Below are 14,162 nucleotides of genomic sequence, written 5' to 3'. Positions count from 1 at the left end.
TGTGACATGGGGGAGAACACTGCAGAAATACACTGAACACATGTTTTGAGTGCAGAGTGAAAATGGAGGTACCGTGTCATGTTCTTCTGGTCTCAGTCCCTCTCTGCGCTCCTGTTCGCAAAAATGTAAAGCACAGTTTCTTCTTCCTCATCAAGGGTGCATGAACATCAAAGCCAGAATGCATTTATTTAACAATGCCTTTAAGAAAAAAAGAAAAAGAAAAGAAACAATTTGTTTGCCTCAGAGGTTGCATTCTTATTGCAACCTCTGAGGTTATTTTATGACATACTGGAGAATCGTTAGCTCATACTCAAATTCCAACCACTATACATCCTGATGACTTGATGTGGCTCTGTGCGTGACCTTTTCCGACGTGCTACCGTGGTTTTTAGAGTCTTCATGTTTGCCTGACTGCCGTGCAGTTATCACGGGAGCAAGGTGTCAGTGTGAGAAGCTGTTCACGGTCTGCGGGTATGCCAGGAGGGCCTCGGGGTGGTCTGCATGTCCCGCGGTGTGCAGGTACACCAGCATGTCCCGCGGTGCGCAGGTACACCAGCATGTCCCGCGGTGCGCAGGTACACCAGCATGTCCCGCGGTGTGCAGGTACACCAGCGTGTCCCGCGGTGCGCAGGTACACCAGCATGTCCGCGGTGCGCAGGTACACCAGCATGTCCCGCGGTGCGCAGGTACACCAGCATGTCCGCGGTGCGCAGGTACACCAGCATGTCCCGCGGTGCGCAGGTACACCAGCATGTCCCGCGGTGCGCAGGTACACCAGCATGTCCCGCGGTGCGCAGGTACACCAGCATGTCCCGCGGTGCGCAGGTACACCAGTATGTCCCGCGGTGTGCAGGTACACCAGCATGTCCGCGGTGCGCAGGCACGCAGACAGGGCACAACCAGCCTAATTTGTCTTGGTCGCCAGTTCCCATCCCTCTTCAATTGCGGGAAAGATTCCATGGCAACTGATTCAGAGTAGAGACAATGGCGCAGACGACACATCAGCCGGCAAGCAGCCATGGAGAAAGCGCTGGCCAAGTCAGGCTTTTTTTTATCTCCTCTTGCAGAGAGCATTTCACCGACTGGATGTGTCCTTTCCATTTTTTTTTTCCATTTGTTTTTTTTCTCCCCTAGGCTTCTTAATTTCATGGTATTGTTTCACGACATGCAGTCCAGTTGCTCTGTTGAGTCTGAATTTTCCAGGAATATACTGCCTCTTGTCATTTGCGCAAAAACAAAGCAATGCGTTTGAAAACCGGCACTTTCCAGTGCTTAATGACGCTTCGCTAACAAAATAAATAAATAAAAAACTGAAGTGTAAATGGGTCATTTACATTTGGTAGTATAATGTGTTACTTATGTCATCCTTCAGTGGTTGGAGTCAAGGAGCAGGAGGTTTATATGAGAGACCTGTAACGGATTTCAGAGAGAGCATAAAAAAAACAACATTTCCTCCACTTATTTATCTCTTTACTTCACAGAGTGGGGCTACATTTGTTTCCGGAAAATATTTAGCAGGCTGTTTACTTGAATACATATGGATCTTATGTGACCAGGGGGAATATGATAAATGAGATGGCACAAACTCCAGAAATAAATAACAAAAATCTGCTTCATTGAGCAGGTTAATGCAATCCGCTAAAGTTGTTCGATATAATTCCTGCAGTCGATAAGGTGCTCCGTTATGCTCTCTCGCGACTGTTTTGTACCATCGCATAAAATGTATACATGGTGGAACGGATGAGGGAATTTCCTGTTTTAATGCCGATGTCGACCCACAACAGTTTTACAAGAAGAGCTCAACGGGGCTCTCAGCGTCTCAGTGTGCACAAGTACAGCCCCATTTCCAATAGTCTCGGGGGCTGGGATATGGAAACATTTAAGTTCCTCTTCATTAAATCCAGCTTGTTGGCACTGGCATGCCAATATTTATTTTTATTTATTTATTGGGGGGGGGGGGTTAATGCTGGGGGTGTGCAGTAGGCTTTGGGATTTTAGTGACGGACAGCAGGGCGTAGAACATTGTCAGTCACGTGTTCTCAGATGAGAACTTCGAAAAGGTCGTGGTCATGTCAAGGTGGGTGGAGTCTATTCCTCCCATTGGTCGGCTTGCCAGTTCAAGATCCAAAAATCCAGTCACAAAGTCAACTATCCTCTCTTCTTTTTTTCTTTTCTTGTGTGTCCATGAGACTTTTAAACAAATAAAAAAAAAATGTTTCTATACAAAAGGGTCTATGAATATACATATATATTTAATATATATAAACCTGTACACATAGCATATTTTTTCTTTGTACAATATCGTCAAAACTAATTGATTGCTTTATTTTACTGATTATGTTTTGTTCAACCAAACTGAAATTGTGCAATAATGAAAAATAACGAAAAAATTAAACCTGTAATTTAACTGTAAATATTGAGCCTGCAGGCAATAAAGAAATAGTGACTTCCAAATAGATGATTTCAAATTAGAAATAAATAATTGAGTTTCCTTTTTCCCCTTCCCACACTCCTGTGTACATTCACCATGGTACCTGGTATAGATTTCATTGTAAAATGTATTGTATGAAATAAAATTTAAAGAAATCGAAGACTATTTATGACAAAAAAAATAAACGGTTGTCACATGTCCTTCTTGCTATGGCTTTCATGCAACTGACTTCACCTGAATACTTTTTTTGTATTGTGCTTGGTCCTAAAGCGAGTCTGGATTTTCACTGAAACCCAGCCTGAAACGTGTTCCTTTACACGTACAGTTCAAAGACCACAGAATTATGCTTATTCCATGTTTCTATGTTGGTCAGAAGGGTGGGGAAACCGCCAACTGTTCCTTCTCACCCCTGAGGCTCAGGAAAGGAAATTAGTGTCTTGGTATTGATTCATCCCCAGAGGACTGGATGGAGATCCATGAAAAATCAATCTCTCCTTTTCTAATTGCTGTGTTTTTCCTCATTGTGTTTGGGTGTCAGTCTGGAGATTCGGCTCCAGCTCGCACGCTTTGGCCCGGGCCGCTGACCTTGAATGGCTGCAATTCCATCCTTTATGCTTTTCATTTCCTATACATGACAGCATTCTTCATCCATAGCTGTTTAATGGCCCATTTCTTGTATCTTATATATGTGTGTGTGAGTTTGTATACGTGTATGTGTGTGTGTGTGCATGCATGTGTTTGTGTGTGTGTGTGTGTTTGTGTCACTGTCTCTGCCATCATTCTAAAATACCCCATTCATTCCTAATTGGGTTCAGATCTTGTGACTGGGAAGGCCGTGGCGTATGGATAACATTGTTGCCATGCCGATCGGACCTTTGGGCGACCTCACGTGTGATGTGGTCAGATACTTTGCCATCCTGGAGGACACTCCAGCAGATATGCTGCAACATGGGATGAAGGTAATCACTCAGAATCATTCATTAGCACTTAGCGCTGACCTGGTCATGGTGAAGGACGATTCATCTGACCACATCACCTTCCTCCACCGCCCTGTAGCCCAGTGCCTGTGCTCTGTGTACCACTGTACTCTAAAATGTGCATTGGCAGGTGTACTGAGTAGTTTGTGCACTGCAACCTTGCTATGATATCCTGTTTATAAAGTTCTCAATGGTTCTTGATGAAACTGCCTGCTAATGCCCTGGATTGAAATTTGCAGTTGCTTGTCTGATTTTTGTTGATCCATTTGCTAGTCTGTTTAGCCTTTTACCTTGAATTAAATGCACAGACATCAGAAGCCTGGAATACAGGCTTCCAAGCAGAGTTGCACTTTGTTGAAAAGGTCTGTGTCTTAGAGTTCCTTGCCAACACTACCTTAGATACAGTTTCACATTAAAGATCAATGATCTTCGTCACTGAAGCTCCTGCCAAATGTGGCCCAGCAATCATTTTAAATGTCACTGAGGTCTCATCTTTTTGCCACGCTAGGCATAATTATTTGCAAGCAAAGCCTATCCTGCATTTTCGTATATAACTTTAAGCATGCTGGGATGTTAATTATTTAATTAACCCAGGAACCACAATTGTGTGGAGGTCTAATCTAATTACAATGTTTTGTGCCCCTCATTTACCAAAGTTTTCAAACTGTTTTGGCCACTACCTGTAGATGTATACACATGTATGTGTAAATGATACACATATGTGTGTTTGAAACACCAAATTCTATTTTTGTATGACAAGATAGGAGTCCATGACATGGACTTGCTTTTGGTTGAATTATATTAATGCGTTCATGAGCTTAACAAGCAAGAGGGATCCAATAAGTACATGGCACTCACAGCAAAATGCCTCCTGCTCAGAACAATCATGAAAAGAGATAAAACCTTCGATCTGCTGAGGTTCATTAAAGTCTTTATTTCCCCCCACTTCACTGTGCCATCTGGTAATAAGCTCTACATCATGATTTTCCCTCTGATCTGAAACAGCAACACTGCCGTATTTTTCCACTCCATTGGGTGATGCGTTCAGTAGTCCGACCGAACAAAATCCCCCTTTACATCATCACAGAGCGGTATTTTTTAAAACGGGCTGTCAAAATTTTTTGCAAGCGTTCAGATATATTTTTTTATTATATATTTCCTCACATGGTCAAGGTCAGTCGCCCACTGAAAGGTACATGAATTTATACACAGTGCAATAGCATATTTAATGTTGAACATCTTTATGGTGTAGTTTATCCAAGTTGGCAGGCTAATGCAGAAAGCAATCTTCAGCTCTCGTTTTTTCCCCCCAAAATACCTTAGTGGTGCTGTAGTGTCATGTATCCCCTGCATTTTAACCAGGGCTCACTTGCGCAGGTTACCGGGCATGACTGCGTACGGAGACAATGACAGCCATGCCCGATGTCGTTTATCAGCACGTTTCTCCCGGAGAACGTCCAACACGTTTCCCGAAGCAGCTTTTGAAAAAAAAACAAAAAAAAAACGCACCGTTGACCGAAGGAGCCCGTCCAAATGCGCGCGTGAATAAATAGCTCCAACCGCCGCGCACCCCTCGCCGTCTCCAGAGCTCGCCACGCTCCCGTCGCAGTTTTTCAATCATTTTCGACTGACCCCACCACCTCCGCTCGTCTGGGTAATTCCGCAACAGCTGCCCGTGATAGATAGACAAGGGAGGAGCTCAGACATGCCTGTTCATCATTCACTTGGATAAATGGGCTCATAGTCCCGCAATCGGTCTTCCAGTCCCTGCGAAGCGCACACGGTGTACGGAATAAATGGCGCGTTGCGGAGGCCGCCGCTGGCAGAGGCGCTGCCGTTGGATTGCGCGAGTGTGCAGATCACGCCTGTGCGCTAGAGGATACATTCCACCCCGAAGCGTATCCTGAATCAGCTACCACCCAGTGCAAAAACAAAGGCGAGGGTCTGGATTCATTGTGGGAAAGCCGGTCCTGGGTCAGTTTTTGAGGGTAGGAATCATTGTTTTATAGTATATTGTCTGTGCATTTCCTGATTCTGATGGTAAGAACCGCGAAGGCAAGTAAAGGTGGTGAAACAGAAAGAAGGTCGGAGCACACGTGAGTCAGAGCTGAGGCGGGATCTGAAGGAGCTGTGAAGCGTACAGCTGATTGAGCGCTCGCTACGAGCCTGTCAGCGGAGAACCGGCTCATGCAGCCTGCATCCCCTTTGCAATTAGCCACATGCCACTCTCACAGACCTCTTCCTCACATCAAGTGTGCAGCCAGCTCTCCTCTCCTCTCATGAATGGAAAACCTGACAACCTGCAATAGTGTTTCCAATAAGGGTGCTTCCAATAAGGTCCAACCCCCCCCCCCCCCCAATTTGGTATCAGTTTTTGCTGTTCAGTAAATGTGAAAGTGGACTTTTAGCTAGCACAACTAACATCAAGTTTCTCCAAAAGGTGGGAACCAATGGTCGGGTTTCCACCACACCTCCTTAGGGGTATATATTGTGTATATACAACTTTTTTCTGTTAAAGTGCCCATTGACTATCTTTAAAGAAACACATGACACACATGCACACTTTTTCATGGTGGTGATAAAAACCACAGAATTGAACAGACCAGGCCTTAGCCTCAGGAACTGCGTAGATTGGCAGTGCTTGGTAATGCCCTGGGTGCTGCAGTGTTGTCCGTGTGTGTTTCTGGTTCAGCGGATCAGAGGTGACACTCTCGTGCTCACGCTTGTGTCCGCTCATGCCTGATGGCTGCAGGTTTGAGTCCGCCGGGGAGTGCAGCTGTCGGGGGTATTTCGCTGCGGTGGTTCCAGGGTAACCCGTGTCTCTAAATGAGTCCCAGAAGTAATCACTGCATTAATGAATCAATGAAAAATGCAGTGCAGAGCTCTTTTAGAATTTTGAAATGATAATCTCAGTATTAAAAAAGAAATGTAAGTACCTGGATAAATATGTTGTTGAAAAACAGAATAAAAAAAGCACTAGAGTTATGTGACATATATTTGGGTAATTGTCAACCATTAAATGAGAATGCATAATGACAGAGTGAATAATCCTGAACAACAATTATAAAATAATCAAGCAAAATATAATCCACTGTATTTAATCATAAGGGACATGAGCTGAGACAAAGGAACAAATGTCTACTTTGTATAGTAATATATTCTTTATTAGAGCACCAACCAATTAAAACGAATGTGTCTGTAGCAGAAGTCATTATGAATGCTCCAGTTCATGCACATTAATTTGGATTTGGATTTGGCTGTGAATGGAATTTACAATCTGTAATTCTTGTTTAAATGTGTTTTATAATGCTGGCTTACTATGCACTTTGCCTTGTAGAAGATTGCTCTCCACCAGCTTTTTCCCAAATAACTTTGCATTCAGCAAGGCTGGGCTCAATTAATTTTCAAATTCAATTTAAGCATATTTTTGTATAGCAGTTTTCACAGAGACGCTATTACAAAAATGCTTTGCAGAAAAATTTAAAGAAAATTTCAACAAGACAGATCCTGAGCCCTCCCCCACCCCCACAAAAATAAAAAAATTGCTTCCCTGTTAGAAGAAAAAACACTGAAATGGTTCTTGAAACAGTGTGCAAGTTCAATTAATCAATTTAAAAATACCCATAATGTACCCTAAGCATTTTCCATGAATTAATTTAATTTATTTATTTCCTGACAGTCAGTCCAGTCTCCTGAGCAGAAGACTTGTGAACACTGTGCAATTATTTCACAGATCAGAACTTCTCTTAGTACTGCTAATTTCATTTATTCTTTTTATTGCTGCCCCCTACAATCACTGGCACATTTTATGTATCCACACATTTCATTTCATGCACATTCCACCATTGTGATCCTTTACAAATAAGCACATAAAATAAAATTATTTTGGGCAGTATAATTTCCTAGGCAATAGGGAAATACATTATGGTAACAGCAATGTCAGTGGTTATAAAAATCAGTGTTAAACTGTGCGCTCTCATGGGAATCGGCAGATTTCCCCCACCACCATTCTAACTTCTGCCCCCCACCCTTTCTCTCTCTCTGTCTCACACACACAAACACACACACACACACACTCTGCATTTAAAGAAAAAAAGCAATTTGACGGCAGCTGTCTTCCCCTCCTGTAATTCTCTCGATGTGGTCGGCTGCACTGTGTGCATCACATTCCAGGCAGTGTTGGGGAAACACAGGCTGCTCTCTGACCTCCTCTGTTAAGCCATCTGGGTTAAATCCAGTCCTGGCACAAACAGTGGGCTGCTGGGTGGCTAATCCTGTTAAAGCACTGTTCTAACGCACGGATGGGCCCCAGGGTACTGAATCAACTGTGGCTGCCAGCCCCGCGGGGAAATGCGCCATTGGCACTGACCTCAAAGGGGTTCCGTCGGCCATGATGATTTCTTTTCATGACTCTCCAGAGACCCCCACTGGCTGACCGGGCCCCTCCTGCACGCCTGTCCAGCTGCATGTGAAGGGTCTTCCTCTGAATGATGTCTGTGCGAGCCAGACCTGTAGACTGTGGTGTGGTAAGAAGCAGCTTGTGACGGTGATACATTGTTTCAAAGCAGAGGGCAACCAATCCAACAGCGAAGGTCGCGGAAATGGGTGCTGTTGATGAGTATGATTGTACATTCAAGAAAAGGGGAGAAGAAGCCATTTCAAAAGCCAATAATGTAAGAAGTAACCAAAGTTCAGCTGAATATGCGTGTGTATAATAATGCTGTATGGTGCAGCCATTTACAAACTATGTCGGAAATTCAAACAAAAAAGTGTCACGTCGATCCTCTTTCCCTCAAGCAGCTCAGATGCTGCTTTGGGTTCGGGTCAGTGCCCCGGACAACCTGCCCGCTGTCATGACAACGGTGCCCTCAGTGCTGCTGCACATGCTCCACAAGGCTCTATTTTATGGTTCACGTGATCTTATGTAACACTCACTTCGAAAAGACATAAGTATAAAGTACCACTCGCTTATAAAAGACGTGAGTTGAAAAATCATGTTTGCTAGGCCTGACGGGTTGGAATGCTGCAATCATCAAAGACATCATTCAATCAGCAGTGTTTTGACACCTGGAAACCTGGGGAGGTTGATTTCCTTTGCAAGTAACCACTTCAATTAAGCAGGGGACCGCAGTGGCAGCCGCGGCCCTCCGGGGGCGCTATTACCCCCACCCTCGAAATCGAGTGCTCGCCGCGTACCCAACTGAAGTGCTGCCATTACGCTTCCATGCCCAGGATGAGCACTTTTTTTTCCTCCCCCCAACACCTCCTCAAAATGACATCACTTGGCCGCAGCGGCGACGCCCTGCGCGATTAACGCGTAAGTCACCACGCCGCCGTCGCCTGAACGAGGCCCCGCGCGGCTCGCCATTCCCGCCTCAGACTGCGCTCTTCGGCAGCGGCTGTGACAGCTCATCATTCGCTCCACTTCCCTGCTTATCGTTAGCGCTCAGCACCACCCTGTGAAGAGGGCTGAGACAAGAGACCTTCATTAACGCCTGGTGCCGCATGCCGCCAGCAGTGTTCGGGAAACTACGCTGAAAGCGCAGTTGTACAGACAGAATTACTTCGCAGTGAAAGTAGTAACTGTTAACTGTTGCAAAGCTACCCAAAAGAGAAATGTAGCTTGTGATGTGAATCTACAATTACGCAAAAAACGTAATCAAAAAATATATATTTTTTTTTTTTTTTGCACATGGGGAAAACACGAGCAATGTGTAGCAATTGACAGTTGACCGTTGGAAACTATGGTGGAGCAGAGTGTTTCTCACTATTCAGGATTAGATGGAAAAGAGAGAGAGGAGGCAGTATTTAGTCTAACGGATTTGGGAAAAAATATTTTCAGGCCTTACGATCTGGTTTCCAGCCAATCGCGACTGGCAGCTTCGCAGGAGCGATGCACGATTGGCTCCAGCATCACCCAGGGAGGCTTATCAGTTCACCAAAATGTCAGTGTCTCATCATTCCCCAATAACTCCCGCTGGTCTATTGGGGGTCCACGAGTCAACCTGTCAAGCTGCTCATGCACTCATCTTCCTCCGTCTCACGCCTATGCGAGCCCCACTTGCAATCGGTGGTGTGATCGAAAAGCAGCAGCAATTTTCACCTGCTTCGAAGGAGAGCACACGCTTGCCTGTGCACACGCTTGCCTGTGCTCTCCAGAATAAGGCATCTTTTTTTTCCCATAATCAAGAGGCTTTGCCTGAGTTTCCTCATTAATCCTCTAGCCCGTATGTAGCACATTTACCTGAAGGTGGAAACCCTATGTGGTGAGATTGTAGTCGGAGGAGAGCCGTGTCCATCTGTTTTAATGAACCAGAACAGATCTTAGTCACCGTTCTCTTAGCATCAGACAGAGACAAACGACTCTGAATGTGGGTCCCTGCAAGGGCAAGCCAGGAGGCCAGAGAAATGTCAACTCATTTACAAGCGCAACAGCAGCTCGGATTAATAACAGCAAGACAGGGGAATATCATCGTTTTAAAGGTTAAACTGCGACAGCAATTATGATGATGTGGCATTCACTTCTTACCGAACCCAATTTACAAAGAATTCCAACATACTATCTACATTCATGGAACTCTGAAGTGGAAAAACCTTTTTTCTGCTTTGGAAAGATTTCAGCTGAAGCTTTATTTTATTTTATTTTATTTTATTTTTAACTTTAACTGCAAATGTGTGATACACGAGTGTTTAAATTGTAAGTCCTGATGCTGCTGGAGAACAAAAGCTCTTAGTCGTTGTCCAAACATGTTGAGATACCAGTGTGTTGTGCCAAGAGGATTAAGCTGCTGTGGAATTACTCCAGGTCCTCTCTGAGCTAGCTGTTTTAGTTTTGAAAAGCAGGGCAAACCTCTCGGTATCAGAAAGTATGAACTATAGTTTTTCTGTAGTGTGTGTGTGTGTGTGTGTTTCCCTATTAATTTTGTTTTAAAAAACTAGGATGAAAAATGTTCATCAACAACATTTTTTCTATGATAGAAATTAGACCATAATTAAATAAAAGCTCACCGTTGATGGCCACATTTGAATTATACTAGCATTATCATTATCATCAACGAATAAGAGATGACTAAAATGTGACTGAAATGAAATGCTATTTAGTCAGAAGATTATGGCTAAAACTAAATCTGTTGTTGTCAAAATAAACACTGATATGTTTGTATTTCTCTGAGAGGGAGAGAAGAGGGGGAGGAGAGAGAGGAGAGAAATGGAGAATAGGGGAGGATGGAAAGCTGGGATCAGTGGTGAATTATTCAGATTTAGTAAATATTGATTAAAATGCTCCATCTCTTTGTTATGGTAAGACATTCTTCACCCCAAAATGTCTCCTGGGCTTCACTCCATTTCTGCTTTGCTGCCTGTCTGAGTCAATTATCTTCCCCCCGTGACCTCACTATGTGTGTGTGTGTGTGTGTGTGTGTGTGTGTGTGTGTGTGTGTGCGTGTGCGTGTGCGTGTAGTACTACCATTGCTACTGCTGTTTGCTTCCAGTGGCTTTTTCAAATTCCCTTGAAGATAAAATAGAGGAGAAAAAAGGGTTGGAAGAAAAAGTGGAGAGAGAGGGAAGGATAGCGTTTGGCGGGATGGAGGGAGTAGAGGGAAATTAAGAGTGTCAGGGTCGGGGGGAGTGAAACTAAAAGTTAAAGACAGACCCTATCAAACAGTCCTCCAGTCCCAGAGCTGAAGAGAATGGATGGAAGGCTGTGTTCTCTCAGGAGAAAGTGGCTTAAGGCTTGCCATGGAAACGGGCATGTCAAGCCACAGCGGCATCATGGGAAAGTTATGTGTCTCCATTTCGCAGGCCACAGGGCCTTCAACCAGGGTCTTCCCTCCCACGTCCCCGCGCGCGTGTGTGTGTGTGTGTGTGTGTGTGTGCGTGCGTGCATTTGTGTGTGGAGAAGTTAAATCCACATGCGTGTTTTCTCAGGGAAGCGATGTCCACGGTGACCGCTGCTATGACAGTTATCACACCCGTAGTGAGTGTGGCTTAAAGGATACAGACAGAGCCATCAATCTGATTAATTAAAAGTGACTCTGTTTCGTTTTAATGGGAAGGAATAACCGGAGAAATCAATGCTGATGGCCCAGATCCATTCCCATGGCAGAAGGTCGATGCAAAGTCGATGCATGCAGCCGTTGAAAAGCAGTCTTTCCCCTGCCTCGAATGGCCCGGAACAGGCGAGTGAGTGATGACATCGCCACTCTGAGGTCACCGTTCACCTCATATTTCCCTCTGACAAACGAGGGATGGAATCCGCTGCCAACAGTCAGCAAAAATCTTAAAATAATTCCGATCTCTAAAACAGTTTAACATGGATTCTTTGAAAAGTTATCACCATTCCATTTTTGTCTAGGACAAGGCCTTAGATGTAGGTCTGTATTCAGTTTCTATAACTTTGAGCAACAAATTTTACTTATGCTAATTTTTTTTTCTTAAACAACTTTTAAAATTTAAATTCAGTGACCTCTGAGAACATGATGTAATGCCTTGTAACAGCCGCATAAATGGGTGACTTACAATGAAGGACAGAGAACGAAGTGGTTTTACAGAGTCTGGATGTCGGCAAATTTGGCTTTCTCAGCATTATCTCAATGTCATTTCAGCCTGCAGATTAAACAGGTGTCTCTGCTTTGAAATCCTGCTTTGAAAAGGTCACGTAGGTGATGGGTAAAAAGGAGCTGCATTGCGTTCAACACTGCTTCAGTATGAAATATTAACTGGGTGATCAAAGGGGAAATCATATAAAAATGTGACTAAATGTGGAGCTGTGTAATTCACGGCTTTCCACAATCAATGCTCTTTGATTGATGTGTGATTGCCCAGGATATCACAGCACTTCACCCAACATTTATGTAAATCTATTAGCCAAATCAAAGCCATGTGGTGATGAAAATTATAACTTAAAAAATTTTTTTTTTTTAAATATTCCTTACAGCATCCCATAATGGCCAAGAAACATGTAAATCGAGATTTATACTGGCCGTGCATGCAATCTGTGTGCTCACTGTGCTCATGTACGCTCAGTGGCAGGGAAGCTTGCAGAACACATCTCCCACCGGGTACATTCAAGGAACTTGAGGAGACGCTGGTAACATCAACTGAGCTGCGGCAGGAAATCGTGCAAAGAGGCGAGCCATTAAGCCAGGGAAACTCGCGTCCTGGAGAGCTGCAGCGTCTGCAGGCGTTTCTGGTTAACTTTCAATCAGCAGCTATTTGCAGGCCTTGAGAATACAGTGTGTGTGAATTTTTTGTGTGCCAATCAACAGCATGAATGATTCATTCATCACTGGTGCTGTAGCACGCCGTATACCATCAGACACTACTTGCCTGACTGACACCTGCACATTAAGCCAAAGGGGGAAACAAAAACCAGGAACCCAAGTGTGAAAAAGGGTTATCCTGGAAGATAATCTGGAATTGTCCCTGGGGTGCTGTCCCTGTACTGCTGGACAAAGTATTTCACCTAATTGCTTCAATAGAAATATGATATGGAAAGCAATGTAAGCTGAGTAAGTTTCTTTGGATAAGCGTGTCTGCTAAATGCTAAGAAATAATAATAATAATAATAATAATAATAATAATAATAGTGTGCTTGCATTCATGTCGAAAATGACAGAATTCTTCCATTTAAAATGTGTTTTTAACATTGAAATGAATGTAGAATAATATTTGTAGAGTGGACATGAAGAATAAAATTTAATACAATAAGTTCTGAGACATTTATGGTGGAAAAAACTACTTTACCAGAAAATCACAAAAATACAAAAGACTATAGTCTTATGTCCAGTGACAAAATGCTGACATTTAAAATATGTGTTTTTAACATTAAAATGGATGCATAATGATATTTGTTGAGTGGAATGAAATAATGATAAATAAAACATTTTCAATATAAATACAAGATATTTAGCAATGACAATGAGAGTACATTTATGGTGAAAAAATACCTTACCAGAAAATCACTAAAATACAAAAGACTATAGTCTTATGTCCAGTGACAAAATGCTGACATTTAAAATATGTGTTTTTAACATTAAAATGGATGCATAATGATATTTGTTGAGTGGAAATGAAGATAAAATTGAATACAATAAGTAATGAGACATTTATGGTGAAAAAATACCTTACCAGAAAATCACTAAAATACAAAAGACTATAGTCTTATGTCTAAAGTGACAAAATGCCAAAAATGTAAATATGTGTTTTTAACATTGAAATGGATGCAGAAAATTATTTCTGAGATATGTATGGTGAAAAACCACTATACCAGAAAATCAGAAAAATACAAAAGACTATAGTCTTATGTCCAGTGACAAAATGCTGACATTTAAAATATGTGTTTTTAACATTAAAATGGATGCATAATGATATTTGTTGAGTGGAAATGAAGATAAAATTGAATACAATAAGTTTATGAGACATTTATGGTGAAAAAACTACTTACCAGAAAATCACTAAAATACAAAAGACTATAGTCTTATGTCTAAAGTGACAAAATGCGCAATTAAATATGTGTTTTAACATTAAAATGGATGCATAATGATATTTGTTGAGTGGAATGAAGATAAAATTTAATACAATAAGTACTGAGACATTTATGGTGAAAAAACCTTACCAGAAAATCACAAAATACAAAAGACTATAGTCTTATGTCAAGTGACAAAATGCCAAAAATGTAAATATGTGTTTTTAACATTAAAATGGATGCATAATGATATTTGTTGAGTGGAAATGAAGATAAAATTGAATACAAT

At 42.6% G+C, this 14,162-nt stretch overlaps 1 protein-coding gene across 1 annotated transcript in view; it reads left to right on the top strand.

Annotated features, from left to right (window-relative positions):
• LOC135243392 (voltage-dependent T-type calcium channel subunit alpha-1I-like) overlaps window positions 1-13,236 on the top strand; it is a 191,283-nt gene extending 178,047 nt beyond the window's left edge. Inside the window, exon 38 of the transcript XR_010326624.1 lies at window positions 11,463-13,236. The gene's annotated coding sequence lies outside the window, so the exon portion shown is untranslated. The remainder of the gene's footprint in view (window positions 1-11,462) is intronic.
• The last annotated feature ends 926 nt before the right edge of the window (window positions 13,237-14,162 follow it).

Source organism: Anguilla rostrata, chromosome 17 (assembly GCF_018555375.3).
Source record: "Anguilla rostrata isolate EN2019 chromosome 17, ASM1855537v3, whole genome shotgun sequence".
NCBI classification, from domain to species: Eukaryota; Metazoa; Chordata; class Actinopteri; order Anguilliformes; family Anguillidae; genus Anguilla; species Anguilla rostrata.
This window is presented reverse-complemented; position numbering and strand designations above follow the sequence as displayed.